General features: G+C 37.4%; 1 protein-coding gene and 2 long non-coding RNA genes across 3 annotated transcripts in view; 2 read left to right on the forward strand and 1 right to left on the reverse strand.

Annotated features, from left to right (window-relative positions):
• Positions 1 to 14,013, forward strand: part of LOC309496739 — a 121,421-nt gene that overhangs the window by 84,205 nt on the left and 23,203 nt on the right. The gene's annotated exons all lie outside the window — the stretch shown is intronic.
• Positions 8,953 to 14,013, forward strand: part of slc38a4 (solute carrier family 38 member 4) — a 28,264-nt gene continuing 23,203 nt past the window's right edge. Inside the window, exon 1 of the mRNA XM_082166799.1 lies at positions 8,953 to 9,315. The gene's annotated coding sequence lies outside the window, so the exon portion shown is untranslated. The remainder of the gene's footprint in view (positions 9,316 to 14,013) is intronic.
• LOC309496744 lies at positions 9,754 to 13,040 on the reverse strand. The gene is made up of 2 exons (XR_014205210.1): positions 12,535 to 13,040; positions 9,754 to 12,496 (listed from the first exon to the last, which is right to left on the reverse strand). It is a non-coding gene; the product is annotated as an uncharacterized lncRNA (long non-coding RNA).

The following is a 14,013-nucleotide window of genomic DNA, read 5'->3' on the forward strand; positions in this document are numbered from 1 at the left end:
TCAAGTATTATTGGCATGATAGAAGTCTATACTCTGAGCATCAATATCAGTATCCAGCTCACAAAATATTGTTCTAAGAACGTTTTGCATTCCCATTAAGTTACGAAAACGTATTTCTGAATGTTCTCTTTGTTGTTTTTTCCTTGGTTATATAAACGTCAAGTGAACATTCCACTTATACATTGTGCAGAGATTATGGGAATGTTACTTTTGAATGATTTCTGAACGTTCTGGAACATAGTAACGTTTAGACCAACTAAAACGTTTCAGATTTTTTTGTGCAAGCATTTTGAGAACATTATTAATGTCTGGATAACTTTGTCAGAACGTTTTATTAATGTTATCAGTCCTTCATGTCTATTGCGATCTCAAAATTCTGGCTAGTTGATAATATCCATCAAAATCGACAGATCCTTTTCCTGTTTCGCACCTAAACTCTGGAACGGTCTTCCTTGTTCAGAAAGCAGACACTCTGTCAGTTTACATCAAGACTAAAACATACACAGTACAGGCCAAAAGTTTGGATACATTACTATTTTTTATGTTTTTGAAAGAAGTTTCTTCTGCTCATCAAGCCTGCATTTATTTGATCAAAAATACAGAATTCTTTTTTTTATATTGTGATATATTATTACAATTTAAAATAATTGGTTTTCAATTTATTATACTTTAAATTATCATTTATTTCTGTGATGCAAAGCTGAATTTTCAGGATCATTACTCCCGTCTATCACATGATCCTTTAGAAATCATTCTAATATTCTGATTTATTATGAGTGTTGGAAACAGAAAATATTACTCTCTCTGTTTATCCCGAGGTTACCGTACAGTCAGCCGGATCCGGGCCGGATGAAGACATGACAGCCATCGGCACAGGTCCTCAACAGAGACCACAAGAACCAGGTCCTCCGTACAGAAAATCAATCTTCAAGCATGAATATTTGAATGATCCACAATCTGATTTCTGACACTAATCACACCGTGATCATTCGTTGTCCATGGAGAACTGAGGGACTGAGTCTGGTTTCTCCCAAGGTTTTCTTCCCCTTGCTCAGCTTGACACTTAATATTCAGAAATATTATTGATCTGACTGCACTGACGCTGTTGTATTAGAACTGAACTGGATGGTGACATGATTTTTGCAGAACTGCTTTATTGATGATATTCACTAATTGAATAATTGTTGATCTTTACAACAGAACTGAATCAACACTGAACTGACTTCAGCTGAACATCAGCCGGAACGCATCATTTCCTGTTATCACTGTAAAGCTGCTTAAGGGCTGTAAAGGGCTATAAAGGTGACTTGACTTGACTAACGTTACTGGAAGAACGTTTTTTTCGAGAACCTTGTCATAAAAAAGAGGACAGTTATAAAAAATATATAATAATAATAATATTATATATATATATATATATATATATATATATATATATATATATGTAGGCATAATATGTAATAATACATTAAATAATTAAATGAAAGTTAAATAAAAAGCAATATACATAAAATAAAACAAAAAAGAAATAAAAGAAATTAAAATAATACAAAATAATACAATAAAAAACAACAAATAATAAAATAAAACATAATGATAAAGTAAAGTAAAACTAATAAAATAAAATAAAATAAAATAAAATAAAATAAAATAAAATAAAATAAAATAAAATAAAATAAAATAAAATAAAATAAAATAAAATAAAATAAAATAAAACCGTGACCGAACAAAAACACCCTAAACTCCCTCGAGGAGAACACGATCTGCCGTACACACTCGGGCAGCTGATCCCGAAGATGATCTCTGGAGACCCTCCATTACTGTGTGTGTTGCTGTAATTTGATGCTCGTGCCGTGGAGGGGTTTGCCATCACATGGTGGAAATTTCCACGCGCTCCTCCCAGTGAAACGGGTTTGATCTCGAGGAGCGACGCCAGTTTCTCTTCATCCTGCGAGATTTGCGCCGATTCCTTCAGGATCCAGGTGGGTTCGTACACAAACACACACAGACACACATTTATTTCCAGAATGAAAGTGAAAGATTGATGATGTTTCTCCTTCGCTACATCACTGATCTGTGTGTGTGCGCGAGGACGAAACGAACCATTTAAAAGCATCACTGGATGTAGAAGAAACGGCTCTGGGTTGTTTTTAATTCCTACAACGAGCACTTTAAAGATTATATGAATGTTTTTTTTTATGTAGAAATTGTTTCAAGGCTCCTAAACGACAGAAGTAACGTTTGCGTGTAATATATCTCCTGATGAACTTACTAAAGCTTGTTCTGTATAGGCGCTTGCAAACACTGAAGCAACATGTTTGAAACACTATAGATTGTATAGAAAAGATATATTCCAAAAAGCTGGGTTTTTAAATGTGTGTTTTGAATATTTTGATGAATATTGTGTTGGTTTCACGCACACAAAGCGAATGTTTGGCGCGCGTGCATTCAGTCAATCAAACCTGCAGCATTATGGCAAGCCGGCTTAACATTTAGCACTAATCAAGTACTAGTATCTATGTGCATGCCACTAGTACTTATTTTTAAGATACTAATATCTATTCCACAAGGTACTAGTACTTATTTATTAGTTTCTAGTGCTACACAAAGTGATTAACAGCATAACATATATATTTAAAATATGATTTTATGACGTTTTTATCAGGAATAAACACTGGTTGACGCATTTCCTTGTTTGTGCAGTATTTGCAACGAGGAAGAAGCTTCTAAACCGGAGCTTTATTTGTTTCCATAGGAAAATATTGTTCTTATTCCACCTATACATGTTTATGCTAATGAGCGTTTATGAGCAGTTTTTTTTATTATTAGCAAGTCCACTGTCTTTGCTTTGCAAACTATGTTTAAACACTAAACTGGCGAGTAACAATGCAAAAGAGTGAGAATGAGAGATCTGACTGACTCCATGTGTTGTAGTTGTATTGAGTTTTATTGTAATCCAGAACATTCTGTAATGTGTGATCCGCCCACCAGTGCTAAACTCATTCACACACATGCATTGCACTTCCACAGGGATCGGACCTTTAAAACTTCATGAGCACAACCATTAATTACTGGCATTGCATGCATTTTACACTTTAACACCGAATGTAGAATCTGACTCTTCAGTTGCATAGTAGGTTTTGCTTTTGTTAGTTTTATTTTTGTAATTTTTTTTAAGTGCAAACATTTGATGCAAAACATGTTTCAACAGAACACCATGGACCAGTTATGACTAATATAGATGTGTTTATTTGTTGAGGTTTTGGATCTTTTAGATGGAAACAACAGTTTATGATCATCAAAGAACTGATTATGCAACCTATCCGTCGAGTAGTTATATTCCTGAACTGTTCGGACTTTTACGCCATTTTTTTTTTTTGAGGCCCAGCACAGTCAAACTGGTAAAAGTAAACATACACTTACACAATTTAAATATGCAAAGCCATGACTCTGTGAACCGTAGAAAACCTGTTTGTCAGGTTTCAGTCAGAGATGAACAATAGCCATCAGTCATTTCAGATAATGTACACAAAATGTAAAGCTGTGATGTGGAGGTGGTGTCTTGTATCGCATTCTCAACCCGTATTTTCCTGAAAAGAAGTTGCACCTGACTGTGAGTCATACACACACACACACACACACACACACACACACACACACACAGGTAAGTTGCATCGGATTCCATTCAGAAATAATGTAAAATACCATTTACAAACACTATAAACGTGTATTTTATTCCCCTCACTCCACACTGAATTCTCTACATTTGACGTATTCAGGACAGAAATAAAAAATATAAGTATAAAACAAACATGAATGATAGTGTATAAAGTATAAAGCAAGCATGAATCATTCGTTTAGGCTTGGCATTTATTATAAAAGCCAAACCTTAACGAATGTGTTTAAAGCAAAACTGAAACTACTGACATCTTGGAAATGTGGAAAAACTGCAAATTAAAATCCAATTGTGTGCGCCAGTGTTAATTTAATTTTGAATTAGCTTTTATTTTTATAATTTTAGTTTACATATTAATTTTAGTTTAGTTTTTGGTCATTTTGTTGTGCTTTCGTCATGTTATATGTTTTTTAAATACTGACATTTAAGTTTAATTCATTCTTATTTTCAATATTTAATAATTGTAGTGCTCCAACTTAAACTTTACGCATGTTGCGCTTGCTTGACGTTAACTGCATTGTATAAGTCGCTTATACAATAATTCAAAGAATGAATGTTTTCATGTCATCATGGCAGTCATTGGGTTCAGTATTTCTCCAATAATGGAAGCGGTTCATTGTAATCGCTGGTTCTGAGACCATACTGTAATTATGGCGCAAACCCAAAGACCGAAATAACCTCAGAGAACAAACACAATGTTCCTGTCAAACCCGAGCCAGATCAGAAACGCACAGAACTTCACCTTTCCAATGGCACCTAATAGACGTTTACGATCAAATTAGATTTTATTTATGATAATAATGATCATAAGGTGTTGTTATGAAACATGACTACCCATGAAAAACTCTATAGTGTTGATATATGGTTACTTAGTGGTTGTTAGCACAATTAGTGTGTTTCAATGTGATTTCTCACTGTTTTCATGACAGGAGTCCATCTTCATGAAATGGTCCGGGTCTGCTAGGTAAAACTCGTGCATCTGAAGTAACATCACACTCTCCTCAACAAGCAGAAGTTGAATGCTTTCATTAGGGGAACAGTGTGCTCTATTCTTTCTCAACTTCTGTAAAGGATTGGATCTGTCATCATTCACCTTCATCTTTCGTTATTTTCAGTTCGGGTCAGTCCATTATGTGTTCTGCTATGTCACTGATGTCACAAGCAATGAGCAAATCGATAGACTGATAAGATGTTGGACAGAGAGTTGAAACCAAGGACAGCTAGAAAGTAGACTTTTGAAACTCGGTTTATACTTGCCATTCATTTTATACTTGCATAGCAGTTTTTGTAAAGGTCAAGCACCAAAAGTCTGTAGCGACTTTTGGACGTAATCCATGGCAGCCCCGAGATTGTGCTATTTAAAAGTTGTGAAATTTGGGACACTGCTAGAGGAACGTCTCATCTACTATTATGGGAAATTTGAGGTCTTTGTCTCAAACCGTCTAGCCCCACCAACTACTCAAAATTTGCACTAACATTTCTATTTCTATAGGATTGTAATGCTTCGTAATTCAGTGAAAATGATGGTTTAACTTTTAAGACAACTAGATTTTTTTTTGTTATTTTGAAGTTTGTCAGAAACATATACAAATTAAATTGTATTTATGTAGTGTTTTTCACAATACACATTATTTCAAAGGAACTTTACAGAAAATCGTGATGTTAAAGGGATACTCCACTTTTTGGGGGAAATAGGCTCATTTTACAGCTCCGCCAGAGTTAAACAGTTGAGTCTTACCGTTTTCGAATCCATTCAGCCGATCTCCGGGTCTGGCGGTACCACTTTTAGCATAGCTTAGCATAGATCATTGAATCGGACAGGACCATTAGCATCTCTCTCAAAAAAATGACCAAAGAGTTTAGATATTTTTCCTATTTAAAACTTGACTCTTCTGTAGTGACATCGTGTACTAAGACCGACGGAAAATGAAAAGTTGCGATTTTCTAGGCTGATATGGCTAGGAACTATACTCTCATTCCTGCGTAATAATCAAGAAACTTTGCTGCCGTACCATGAGTCCAGCAGGCGTAATGATATGACGCAGCGCCTGAAAATAGTCCCCAGCTCGGTAGACTATAGGGTCGACTATTTTCAGGCGCTGCGTCCTATCATTACGGACCCATGGTATGGCAGCAAAGTTTCTTGATTATTACGCAGGATAAGTTTTAAATTGGAAAAATATCGAAACTCTTTGGTCATTTTTTTGAGAGAGATGCTAATGGTCCTGTCCGATTCAATGATCTATGCTAAGCTATGCTAAAAGTGGTACCGCCAGACCCGGAGATCGGCTGAATGGATTCGAAAACGGTAAAACTCAACTGTTTAACTCTGGGGGAGCTGTAAAATGAGCCTATTTCCAAAAAAAGTGGAGTATCCCTTTAATGTTTATAATATCTTAATGTACTCATGCCATATAGTCCAGGGTCAGGACAGTGGTCCCACCCAAAAAAAAAGACACATAAATAAACAAATAAAATAAAAAGTTTAGTTTTTTGACCCAACCATAAGGATCAAAGATGTTAGAAATTTCACAATTCTCGTTTTATTCCAATTTCGATTAAAAATTACTGAAATTTATTTAACACTTGTGTTGAAAACTAAACCAGGGCTGCGTCTGAAATCACACACTCTCTTGAGTAAGCACTTACGTTGAATAAATATCTACCTAGCAACTGCTAAAAAGCTATAATATGAATGTAATCCAGACGTATTCCCCATGTTGTCATCGTCATGTGACCTACCAGTGTCAGTTACATCACTTCACTGCCATTCTCAAACCCTCTTCTATGATAAATAATGATCACATGAATATAATGTTGAAAATACAAGTATGAGTGTCAGGTTTCAGATTTTATGGGGTAAAGGTTCCTGCCGTCTGTCTCTCTGCTGGTTGATATATTTGTGTAATGTAATCTCGAGCCGTACGCTGGATAATCTTAGAGCTGAAGGAGAACATGAGTCCTGCTCCAAGCGTTCGGAGAAATAATGCCACTGAGACCGTCTAAGATCATTGCACAGGTTTGAGAACTGAATCGTGTTGTTTGGGAAGATTTGTCCCGTTTTTCCCTGGTGTTTTCGGAGCAAGAGTGTGGAATGTTGCTTCCCAGTGTGGCATCTCTCGCATCATTTCTCTGTTTCTATGGCAACTTTTGTTTTTTTTAAAGCATCTTTTTGCATGTACATGCTCTAAGATAGTGTGTCCTAGAAGCCACGATAATACCATGAGCAACTATTCAGGGCCGTGTTTCCCAACCATATTCCTGGAGGCACACCAGCAGAGCACATTTTGGATGTCTCACTTATCAGACTCGTCTATTTCGGGTCTCGGAGTCTCTACTAACAAGCTGGTGAATGAATCAGTTTGACCTTTTTCACATTTCCGGGGTTCTCAGAAGAGGAAGTTGTTATAGTTGGGCAAACTTAGTTGGGAAAACGACAAGTGTTTTTGGCGATCTCATTTTCCCCAACAGAAAGAAATCGACGATAGCTTTAAGACTTTTATTTTTATTTATTTTTATCAAAAAAATTATTTTGTTTGTCAAATTGCTGTATTAGAAACACTCAAGCTGTAGCATAACTAGCATTAAGTAGTTTTCTAAAATGTAATGCTAATATAACATGATGGTATAGTTGGGACGCACCGATATGAACATTTTGACAGATACCGATAACCGATAATTCTTTATATTCGAAAGCCGATAACCGATATTTTGGTCAATAAATCTAAATCCAAATTTTTATATAATTTTGAGATCCTGATTACAAAAGTCGCACCACTTCCCAAGCACAAACATAGACAGTAACAGTAGCCTCTAGTAAACCTGTGTAAGATTCCTTAACTTTTAACATTTATTTTACACTCTGATGGCAAAATTTCTTTATATAAAAAAAAAAAAAAAAGATATTGCCTTACAATGAAATAAAATAATGCCTAAATAATGCAAACAGGGTGTGAAACATTTTTGATCTTGTCGTCTTTTATTCTGATACGAAATGGTGTCTAAATAATAAGTAAATATTGGTTAATTTTTGGGGCGCTGGGTAAGTGGTTATTTCAGACTCTATCAAAGTGTTTTGTTTGTTTGAGGTTGAAATATTAGAGTTTTTGTTAGTAGCAAGTCAGTTTATATTTACTTTTTTTTTATATTCTAATGCTCTGAGTGTGATGTTGAGGTGTTGTGTTTCTGTGGCCCGTTGTGTGTTTGACCCTTGAGCCGGAGCTGCTGATTGGCTCGTGGCGTTGAGTGTGTTGAAGTGTCTCCGTATAAGGAAAGGCCTCTCGGCACAGGAAGACTCGTTCTCCTTGAGATTGGAGCACCTGCATCATTCAAGACAGTAAGAATTGACTTTTTACAATGACTAGTCAATAATATGTGACGACATGCAGACGCAGTTGATTGATTATTGGACTCTGTCAATAATTAGTCATTTTTGTGGGTAGGAAATGCATCATATTGGATGGTTTGATTGATTGACTGGGATTATTTGTGTAGTGTGATGTGCTGCATTGGTTTAAGCTCAAGACTGGTATTCAGAAGGTTGTTGGCTAGACTTTCCAGAGATGGAAACTACTAAATATTCTGTTTGCATCATTTATCATTATTTTCACGGTAAAGCTGCTTTGAAACAATCTGTATTGTATAAAGCGCTATAGAAATAAATAAGTGACTTGACCATCATAAATTGGCAATTCGCCAGTTATAAGTTTAGCACTTTGGATTAGAGCAGCTGGTAAAAGACTAATTCTACACTGAAAATTTGGAGTAGAAACAATTTTCGCTCAGAAATTGGTTGTAAATGTCAAACAATTGCAAGGAAAAGGCAAGTAATACGTTGAATTAAACGTGAAATTTAGTTGTAGACAAACTGAAATGGTGTTTTCCTGTAAAACGGACTCTTCGATTTATATTAGTTTTCAGTATTTCAATTGGCACTGGATTTTTTAATGGCCTATTTTGATATCTAGAGATATATAGTGTTAGCATCTGATATATCTAGAACTACATTACACATTTTGTTTTTATGTATTACACAATATTTACAAAATTCACCAATAATTGTAGATGCTTTTAATCTGTCAAGACGAAGTGGATTTGGTAATTGGCCAATTCCGGCCAATAGTCGGTCTGGTTGTGGCTTCAGAATTTCTGATCGGAGTTGAATGTAGTTTCAGTTCATCTCTGGGCTTGTGTGTGTGTTTGCACATGGCATCACTGTTCATCTCTGGGTTTTTGTGTGTGTGTTTGCACATGGCATCACTGTTCATCTCTGGGCTTGTGTGTGTGTGCACATGGCATCAGTAGCGAATGCAGATTGGCGTCTGCTGGTTTGGCGTTCGAGAGCGTCCGTGAGGGCGAGCGACCCCAGATTCTTGCCCCAGTGCAAACAGAAGTTGATGCAACGCGTCTGTCGCTTATCTCGAACTCATTTCTGGAAGCCCGTGTGCCCTTCAGTGACGCAGGTGGAGGGGAGAGGGGGCGGGGCTTCACGCAGAGAGCTGGAGAATTGGAGCGTCCTGATTGGCCGAGTCAGGCCCTCCCAATGCTCTTTAAAGCGGCCGCTCACCTCCAAGGCTAAAACGAAGCTCATCCTTGTTCTGTCCGCACATCAAGTGTCCTGCGTCTGACCAGCTCTCATTGTGAGTAACCAGACCACCATTAATAGATTATAACCTGGGTTAAAGCTAGAGGAGATCTGTTGAAAGTGTGAGTTTTTGCATTTGGTTGCTCATTGCTGGAGTTTCGGTGTGTGTGTGTGTGTGTGTGTGTGTGTGTGTGTGTGTGTGTGTGTGTGTGTGGTCTGTGTCAGTTCCAGCCGGCTAGTTGAAGAATGCTGGTTGAAGCACAAACACAGACATTCTCTTTGAAGAGCGAGTGTTTCTCGTGTCGTAAAACGCTCAGGTCAACTCCAGCTGCTCGGAGAAACTCACCAGAACAGCTTGTTGACACTCGAAAACAAATTGGTGTAGAAACAGTTTGCAAGTAAATGTTATATTTAATTACAAAGAAACTGCAGGCAATTTAATTTAAGTCGTTGAATTAAGTGTGAAATTTTGAAATGGAAAAACCGATTAGTAGTTTCTTCTGTAATGAACCGTGTAAAGCGGTTTAAAGCCAGTCCACACGGGATTCACTTGGACTGCATGTTAACACTCTGGTTTAAATGGTTGAGTTTACTTGCTGCTTATTTTGTTGTTACTTCAAAATGCTGAAGGCGAGGAGAGGCGTGAGACTATTGGAGAAACATTTGAGGTTTACATTTGTTCTCTTTTTCATTTCTTTGCTGTCAAGGATGAACAATTGAAGTGTGTCTAGTGTTTTTATAGTTCTGCTTCTAGTCGTAAATCTAAAAGAGTTTTATTGTGTTTGAGAGCTGCAAGTAAAGTCCTGTGTTATGAGAATGTCAGATTTTTTTAAGGAGTGGTTGTGGTTGCATTATTAAGTGTCTTGTTGGGTCAACTTTTTTTTTTTTTTACTGGTTAGTCTGGTTTTTCAAGGCTGAAGTTTGTTGTTCTTGATGTCTTGACAGCTGAAGTCACATATTTAAATGCTTAGTTCAGGCTAGGGAACCAAAATCTTCTATCATGGTATGAGTAATTTTAAAATCCGGGAATGTTATATACATTACTGTTTATTAATTTAGCAATAGCTTTTACGCTTTTATGCTTTAACACACAAATGAGGAATATGTTAATATGAATATAATCATCTGGCAATGCCTATTATTTATAATCCAGTAATAGAAATTCTTTACAAATGAAAGGTGCTTCAATAATGCGATTGTTCTTATTTGGAACTGGATGGATACAAAGTATCAGATTACGCATATGAAATGAATGAATAAAACAGCTTCACGTTATGAAACTCGAAACAGTGAAACGTGAAGTAAAGCCGCGATATCAAGGTCTGACAGTTATGGACATGTAGAAATTAAAGTTGAAGCTCCAATCTCCTCCCGAAAATCCCCCAAAAAAGTCAGTTGGTGCCTCAGTTACTTCGTTTAGAGAAGCTGTCAATCACAGCTGTCAATCATGAAGTCATGTTCCTGTTTTTATAGCATCAAATAACCAACTAAGACCAAACTTATTAAAAAAACTAACACTTAAACTTAAATCAGCATGACAAAAACTACCTAAAATGACAGAAAACATATTTAAAAAAAAATTTTATTTGAAGTGTAATTTGTTTTGTTCTTCAAACCTTCTTTGTTTCAGAAAAAAACGTCCCATAAACAATCAATAAATAACATTTTTATTCGCTAACGTTTTGAGAACGTCATTAAAGCAACTCTAAGGAAATTTTTTTATTTTAAAATAATTTTTCCATAATCGTATCAGTGGTTCATCAAGGCGTAACAGGGTGAAAGGCACTTCTGGATTCGCTTTGCGTCCCTATATCTGCTATAACCACACTATGCAAGTTTGCCAAACCGGGTCACGTTTCTGTAGTTCAAATGAGACATAAGAAAACTACAAATTTGACTTGATTTACGTCAAGCGTTACAATAGTCATTATTTAGGTTTTCTTCATTTCTGATGTCGCAATACATCATACTTTCATGAAATCATGCATCATACTCTAGCTCGTCTGTGGACATCGTTCATTCTGAAGCCTAAAGTAATGGACAATTCCGCTTCCAACCTGTAGGGGGACCGAAGAGGAAAAGTTCCTTTGTGTTGATTTAAAGACCAGATAACTTTGAACAAACATTCTATTAACGTTACTTGAAGAACATTTGCTCATAGTTGGATTAAAGAAAGTATATTACATTGCAGAAGTGTTTATTCTGATATTTGCTGTTGCCAGTGTTTTATAAAAGCAGTAAGCCACTGTCTACATGTATGACGTTGCAGCTGCACAAAGGAACACAGTAAAAAACTGTTTACTCAGTGTAAAACTGTTCTCATGTGTGAATCCAGTAAACGTACCACATCTGTGTGCCAGAGAAGCTTCCCAGTACTGTGGGCCAGAATGAGACCTGTGGAATATTTTCAGCTTTCCATGAGTCTATAGTTCTCTCTGGCCACATTTATGAATATATCAATGAGGGCTTTGTGTTGGTGGGATTGTGGGTAATTGGGTTCAAGAATGGTTTGGCTGTGTTTTGGACTGTCTTATGTAATGCTCTCCGTCTCATTGGAAATGGTTTTCAGAACGGATTGTGCCTAACATGGGCTGGAAATAGCTGACCTGAGGCCAGTTGAGTGTTGTGCGCTCATAACAGGTGTGTGCTGGAGCGGCCCTAAACGCGTCTGATTCCAGAGCTCATGCGTCATGGAGCGGATCAGACGCACAGATACATGAGTCCTCAACCCAAACATCGAACAAACACACCCTTTATGTGGACCTGGAGCAAAACACTGAGAACTACAGCAATCCTCAACAGGGAATACATAATCCTGAGTCGAGCCACAGTGACGTGTGCGATCGCAGTGATAAAATATCAAACCCGTCAACAGCCCAATTTGTGTACTTCGATTATTGTGCGTTTTCCAGGATTATTGAACCTGTAGTGAAACTAGAAATTGCCACAACAAAGAACATATCTCATCCATATCCACTATTGTGTCCATAAAAATGCAAAATGGCCCAAATCAAATTCATGGGTTTATTTAGTCTTTTTGGAAGATGTTTTGCATGAAAAGCACTAATATATTTTTGGTCTGCCCAGTTTTTATCAGGACAAACTTTAAAGGTCTTATTTTGTATGCTGGACCCAATTTGTATCAAATACTCTTAGGGCCCTATTTTAACGATCTGAAACGCAAGTATCAAATGCGAAATGCACGTAACTTTGTGGGCGGATCTCGGGCGCTGTTGCTATTATACCAGCGGGATAAATGACTCTTGCGCCCGACGCAAATCTAAAATGGGTTGGTCTGAAGTAGCTTCATTACTCATAGGTGTGGTTTGGGCGTAACGTGCAATAAACCAATCAGAGCGTCATCTCACATTCCCTTTAAAGGTGGGGTATGTGATTCTCTTTTTTTGTCCATTTTTTCAAAATTACTTGAAATCCTATTCCTAACCCACTTACAGCCACTGAGTTAGAAGCACTGAAATGAAAATTAAGCAATTTAATCATCTGTGGAACGGGCAGGATTCGAAAAACTCCAGCCAATCATTTCCAAGACCACCTAGAATCACTGGACAGTAAGTTCGTCGATCAAACGGTCGTACCATCCCCACCCTCCCCCCATCCCCCTCCATGTTCTTCGAATGGGTGGAGTCAGGGCCAGCGTTGGAGGAAAGAAGATAGGACCATTTGAGTTGTGTATTTTCAAAATCTGCCAGCCGTTTTGCAAATCCCATACCCTACCTTTAAGAGCAGGCGCGCTTGTTTCATGGCGGTTTGCTATTATAATGGCGGATTTGCCAGGCGCGCACCAGGAGCGGTTCACAGCCGAGGAGACCGACATTCTCGTCAGGGCCATAACATAGAGAAGTGACATTGTATGGGGATGGAGAAACACCCAAATTAGCTTCGGTTAAACAGGCGTATAATAATTTGGGTAAATGTGTAAGCTAGATTTATGCCTATTTTTTCACATCTTCATGGACACCACAATGATTTCCCTCATAAGGAATATTTTTCGTTGTAATTATGTATGGTTTGCAAAAATGTGAACTGCTGCGTCTGTGTAGATGAGAGAAGCAAAGTGTATGTGTGTTGTGCAAACGCTACATTATGGCCAAGCATGCGCCCTTAAAATAGCATCTGAACGCGCCACTGACTTTAGACTAGGTTTCTCCTGGTCTGTGGCGGAATTGTTTTCTGAAACTGCAAAATAGCACCAGGGAACGTTTGCGCCGGAATACGCCTCCTCTTTTCGCTGAACCGCCCCCGGGAGTGCAAGTTCATTCCCTAATTTACCGATGTGCGTCTGTGGAGGGAAAAGTCTGCTGTGCGTCGGATACAAAATAGGAATGATACATGCGTCGCTGTACAAAGTCAATTGCGCTGTGTGCGAGATAGGGCCCATAATGTATCTTGTATATACAGTTGAGTTGTATATACATCATTTTTTTTTTCTAATTGATGTTTGTTGAATCAGTCTGTGAAGCTGATATGGCACTAGATTTAAATCCAACTAACCTTTACACTGTTGGCAAGAAAACACCAGGATGGATTTTACCGTCCTAAAACTGGAGCTGGTCAGATTTGTGTTGTATTGAGGTACTAGGGATTGATTTATCTCAAGTTCAGGGATTCAGTCGATACGTTTGGCTCTGAATGTTGTTATATTGACTTGTCTTGTAGGATCAGTTCATGGTCACTTGACATAAACTAAGTAGTTTAGGAACATTTACTAATTCTTTATGATTTAAAAAGTCAT

Source organism: Leuciscus leuciscus (assembly GCF_965113295.1).
Source record: "Leuciscus leuciscus genome assembly, chromosome: 4".
Classification (NCBI taxonomy): Eukaryota; Metazoa; Chordata; class Actinopteri; order Cypriniformes; family Leuciscidae; genus Leuciscus; species Leuciscus leuciscus.